This window comes from Sciurus vulgaris, assembly GCF_902686455.1.
Source record: "Sciurus vulgaris genome assembly, chromosome: 6".
NCBI classification, from domain to species: domain Eukaryota; kingdom Metazoa; phylum Chordata; class Mammalia; order Rodentia; family Sciuridae; genus Sciurus; species Sciurus vulgaris.
Genome location: NC_136466.1, coordinates 145,901,745 through 145,908,342, shown reverse-complemented (window position 1 = coordinate 145,908,342; position 6,598 = coordinate 145,901,745).

The following is a 6,598-nucleotide window of genomic DNA, read 5'->3' as shown; positions in this document are numbered from 1 at the left end:
AGTAGAGTGAAACAGACATTATTACCTCATGTACATATATCACTGCATGACTGATGTGATCCTACAATATGTACAATCAGAACAATGAGAAATTACACTCCATTTATGTATGATCTATCAAAATGTATAAATTTATTCTACTGTCATGTACAACTAATTAGAAAAAAATAAGAATATAAAAAAAGAAACACAAGCAAAACTACTACAAAGTACAAAATAAACTGCTTGAAACCAGTGATGGACGGGCAGTCTTAAAAAAAACATTTAGAGGGAAAAGAACACATTATGGAGAGAGGAAAAAGTATGAAGAGAATAGTAAATTTATCCTTGTAAAAAGTACAAGAGATAAAACACCATAACATCTTTAAAGCGCAAAACAAAAACAAAAACAAAAACAAAACTGTGAACCTAGAATCCTTTAATCTGCGAGAACAATACTCAAAACAAAGACAAAATAAAGACTTTTGGATTCATACAAAAGCTAACATCACACTTAGTAATTGAAGTCTGAATGATTTCTAAGATTAGAAGCAAAACAAGAATGCCCACACTCATCACTTTTACTCCATGTGGTGCTGAAGGTTCTGTTCAGTAAAATTGTAAGAAAGAGAAATAAAGGTCATCTAGATTGGAAAGGAAGAATTAAAACTATCTTCCTTCCCAAATTGTGTGGTTGTGTTTGTGGAAAATTCAACGGAATCTACATAAAAACCACTAGAACTAAAATGTGAATTTAGAAAGGTTTCAGAACAAAATATTGACATTTAAAAATATTTCTATTTCTATGTGCTAAAAATAGATATTCAGGAGCTGCTATTTAGAAAAATACTTAGAGAAAACATAGAAAAAATAAGTGAAAGTCCTCATCACTGAAACTATAAAATGGCCAAGGAAAATTAGATCTAAATCAATGGAAAGATGTGCTACAATCATGGATTCAAAGACTCTATATTTTTAAGATAATAATTGTCTCTAAATTGTTCTCTAGATTCTACATAGTAGAAAATGAACAAATTTGGAAGAAAACTCTATTTTCAAGAACCATTATAAAAAACAAAGATGGCACAGTATTGAATATAGACAAATAGAGAAATGGAATCGAACAGAAAATCAAAAACAGACCTGCAGTCAGTCAGCAATTCATTGACAAAGATCAATAAAAAATTTAGTGGAAAATGGAAACTTTCAAAAAATGGTGCTAGAAAAATTCCGTGTGCATATGCCACAAAAATAAACTTTCAGTCATACCAAATATTATATCCAAAAATTAACCTGAAATAGGACATAGGCCTAAATGTAAAACTTACATTATAAAACTTCTAGAAGAAATCAAACTAAAACATCTTTATATTACAGGTTAGGCAAAAATGTCTTATAATATCAAAAAGATGATTTATAAAAGAACAAACTGAAATATTAGACTATTAAAATGAAAATATATCTTTTTCCCAAAAAAAAATGAAAAAGAAAATAATAAAAAGACTATTATTACCAGGGTGAAAGTACACTGTATATTTGTAATAATACTTCTAAATATACTGGAAAAAATATTTGCAAATTATATAGCTAGTCAAAATGCAATTTAAAACTACAATAAAATTACATAATAGAGATTTTACAAGAATGATGAAAATTAAAGTCTAGACCTTACCAAGCACTGGCAAACATGTGGATGAAGGAGAACTCTCATACACTGCTGATGGAAAGGTTAAAAAGATTAAGCCACTTTGTAAAACAGTTCACAGTTTCTTGAAATGTTAAACCACATTGCACCATCTACCATATTGTACTTCTAATAAAAAAAAAAAAAAGAAACCAGAAACCATTCAATAAAAGGTACTAATTGTCATCTTAGGTTTGCTGAGATGACAAACAACAACCTGTATGTCCATCAGTAGATGAAAAAGTAAACTAAAATAATCATGCAGCAGAATGCTACTTAGCAATGAAATGTTATGGATAATAAATATAACGTGTGGATGAATTTCAGAATAAGGGAAAAAAGAAAGTGTATATACTATATAGTCCAATTTATATAAAATTCTAGAATATGTAAAATGATCCACAATGACAACTGATCAGTGGTTACCTGGTACTTGGAGTATGGAGAGAGGTGGCAGGATGACGATTTTATGAGCGAATATCATGTCAAAACTTAACAAATTGTGCACTATAAATATGTGCAGTTTGTTATATGTCGTAATTATGTCTATAAAGCTATTTTAAAATGTTACTAATTGATCATATATTATGGGGCACCTCAACTAGTGCTCACATCTGCTGAAATATTTTATACACAACACCCATTTTCTTTCTTTGCAAATGCTTCTTTGTTTCTGTTCCCAAAGTTTACTCACAATAATAATCTGTTGTGATGCTGATTCTCAGTATCACATAAAAATAAAAAATAAAGGTATTGTGTCCACCTACAACAAAAAATATATATTTTTAAAAATCACTAATAAAGAAATTGTAAACCTTGAATTGGAAAAAATAGCCCATTACAGTGGAATCAAAGCAAATCTTTTCATATCCGTTAATATCAACTTCTAGTCTCAATATCTGCCGTCAGTCTAGATTAGAGAACTTTGATGAGTTTTAAAATGTCTTCAGATATGCTCTTCTTCATTGGGTTCAATAACCCACTCACTTACTTGCTGTAAGATACTTTTGTTCCCTTGATACATGTATAATAGAAAATGTGATTCAGAGCTGTGCTCCTCTAAATACTGAACAGTATGCCTATTGGCAAAGTCAGTGCTGTCACTGAGTGAACAGGTGTTAGCATCATGGAGAACTACAGGTGTGTCTGAGCTTTCTCACCTTTAAATAAGTCAATTTATGAGTTGGCAATACTTCTTTAAGCTCAGCTTCATAATTTTTAAAAAGCCTAACTACTACTAATGTTAGTACTACTAGTAATGTTATGTGTACTATAGTATTAGGTAATCATAGTTTTTAATAGTATAGCTGTATTGAAATCAGAGAGTTTTTCTGATGAACAGTTATGATGACATGTGTAATCTGTGCAGTGCCTGACACATGGTAATTTTCCAACATGTGAATGTTTGTACAAGCTGGTATCCTTATATGCTACCTATAATTAAAGGCAGGTGTTAAAAGATGAGACATCATGTTTTAGAAGAGTAGAACCAAAAGCATATTTGAATATATAAAGTAATACCTTGATTTTTCACTGGGTTAAATCACTTTTTTAAATCATATAAATGTGAATGTTACATACTGGTAAAAAGGTTATCCTTATAGAAGAAAATTTTAAAATTGAAAATTGGAAATCAAAATTACATACTTTAGAAACCATGAACTCAGCATTCCCCAAAGTGTGCTTGGTGAAAAAATAATCCTGCAAAATGCTCTTAAAATAAAAAATCCTAGGGTCAAATAAACTTGGAGAATATTGTATACTATATATCCCTTTTGGGGATTCACAGTAAAAATAGTAGAGTCTTGGAAGTTCTTTAGTTAAAAGAAATAATAATAGTGTTTCACCTGTTTGGTTCAATGTTTTGAACCCTTTTTTTCATATAAGAGCTATGAATATTCCTCTTTGGGGAAACTGGCCCTAACTCTCCTCTTTTGATTCTCCTATTCTTTTCTAGTAAGAAACTGAGTTAAAATATGACTCTTACCTGTCACCAGTCACCGGCCTTGTAAACAGATTGTCAGAGTTTGGTATTAAAGTCCCTATAGCTTCCATCACAGTGACAGCTGTCTACTATCTCAGTGTCTTTCTTGCTTGACTTCCAACGCAATTCCCTAAAGGTGTCCAGCTCTCTTCTATTCTTCTCACTTCCCAGCAACTAGACAGAATTCAGAATAGAAAGAAGAATCAATGTCACCTGCACAGTGACAATGGAAACCCCATTAATTGTGGTTTTCTAATCAGAGAAGAGTCATTCTTTTATCTAATATTCATCCCCTTTTAATTAAAAAAGACTTAAAATTTGCAATTCTGAGTTTAAATTGATCACTAAGAATTACTATAGCAAGTTGTATCAGCTATTATCTATTGTCATGCTAATGCTATTTATAAAATCACCCAGATCTACCATTCATAGATCTAGCTATGAATGAATTCATGCTATGGACTAAATATTTAAGCTCTACTCTTCAAATTTGTATATTGAAATCCTGTCCCCCAATATCATAGTATTACAATATTATAGTATTCTTGTCTTTGGCAAGAGATTAGGTTATGAGGGTAGAGCTCTAGTTAATGGGATTAATGAATTTATAATAGGCTGAGAGGACTGCCTTGCCCCTTTCACCATGTGAGTACTCGGAGGGAAGACTATGAACATGGAAGTGGTCCATCCCCAGATACTAAATCTTCTGGCACCATGATCTTTGACTTCCCAGGCTCCAGAACTGAAAGAAATAAATTTCTGTTGTTTATAATCCACTGAGTTTAAGATATTTTGTTACAGCATTCCCAGCATGCTAAGACAACTGGCAGTTCTCCTGACCTGGCCAGGCTCACTCACAGACCTACTATCAGTTATAAATTAGGTAGATCATTCTTCTAATTTCGACTGATAACTGTATGGTGGTTTCCAGGTCTTGGCTGGTCTAGCACTTCTTTGTTTACTGTAATATCTATCCAGCAAGCTAGCCCAGGATAGTCTCCTGCTGAGATAGAGATCGGAGAGAGGGTGGGAAGGTAGTAGTCTATAAAACCTCTTTAAGACCAGGCCAGGGACCAGCTTGCAGTGATTTATGCTGTATTTCACTTAGAAAATCAAGTCACAAGGTCTACCAACATTCAAGTAATGGTGAAACTGACCTTTTGATGAGAGGAACTCAAAGTCACATTGCAAAGGTTTCAGTGAGGGGTGAAGAATTAGAGGCCATGTTTGTAATCAACCTACCCCCACCCCATCTTCTGACCCCAATTTTGTATCACTCTCACAGACAAATTGCACTCACTTTCTTACAAGGCACCCCAATTTTTTTCTAATGACTGTATTGCCCTTGAAGTCCTGCACTGTACAATCTATACATCTGGAGACAAGTCTTCAGATGAAACACATTTTGATTCAGAGACCTGTGAACTAAACAAACAAGTTATCTGCATTCCACCATCACTGTCATATGATGGTGAGACAAGTCAGGAGATTTTCATTAACCAGAAGCTTCATTCAAAAACACTGAGATGGGAGACACACAGAATTCCCTGATGTGCCCCGTTTGTGTCCAATGAATCAAAATGCAGTCTGTAAAAATAAAAAAATAAATAAATAAACAAACAAATAAAAATTAAATTAAATTAAAAAATAGAATAAAAGAATCCTGGAATCCAATGGGCGAATATTTCCGGGTGTCTGATTCTGTGAAACAAGAATGTTCCCAGATTTGACCTCCATTCTCCTCCCTAGGTCAAGTTCCCTATTCATTACTTTCCACAATTCTACCTCCCAAGACCTTGCTTCTTTTCCATCTGCTTCCTGCTCCATTTTGAAGAGGTTAAGAGAAATTTTACCCTCTTAATATTGTTCTCAGTAGATGGCCATTTATGGAAGGAGGGGACTTCGAAGTCTTTTTTGCATCTTAAACAATCTCGTCATTTTTGAGACCAAGATAATGACACGTTTGTCCATGCATTCTCTTAAAAACTTTTCTGGACTTTCAACTCATTTGATTTGAATCTATTCCACTCAACAAATTCTTTCTGCACACTCATATGGAGCATATCTAACATCTATGGGAGACCCTCTTCACTGCTATCAGCTCTTGTGCCTATCTGTAAGGGGCAGATAAGTTCCTTTGTAACTATTCCAGAGGTTTTTACAAAAGGGCTTAATCCACATTGATTTGTTAATCTATGCCCCAGGCTGTTCTTACTTTGATAATCTTTTCTTGACTAAAGAGAATGAAGAGAAGAAACTTTTTATTCTGTAGCCCATAACTCTGGCCCTCTCATATACCCTCTAAATTCTGCTTAGAAACTGGCCAGCTTTTTCTGTAGTTCATCACTTCCTTGCCATACTCAACACAATTAAGAAAATCCAGCTGACACTTCAACACTCTGCCTTGAGATCTCCTTAGGCAAATCCAAAAAGTTCATTAGATACATTTTCCATCTTCCAAGTTTCTGCAGGCAACAGTTTTGTGAGGACATTACAAGCATCATCATTTTTCCAGGCCCCCATTATAGTTTCTTTATGATACTTCTAGCCTTTATTAACAGTTTACAACATTTTCCAGCACCCATCTGCAACTAGTCGCAAAGTCAACACCATATATTTCAAGTTTCCCTGAACTAAATAGACCAATTTTAGGACAACACTCTCTGTGAAATATAAATTTCTACCTCAGCTATCATATGCCACCATTTAATTTTGCAAGAAATCACACCTAAATTTAATGGTTTTAAACCATAAAGATTTATTATTGTTCACAAAGCTTTGAATAGGTCAGGTGATTCTTGCTTTCTGTGAGCTGTTGTCAGTTTGTCTAAGAGAGCTGAGTCAGGTTGGTTGATGTGACTGCTCTCTCTCCAATCTGTGGTTTGGCTGACTACTAATGATGGCTCTTCTCCAGGTACCTCTCATATCCTCCAATGTGCTAGCCCTAGCCC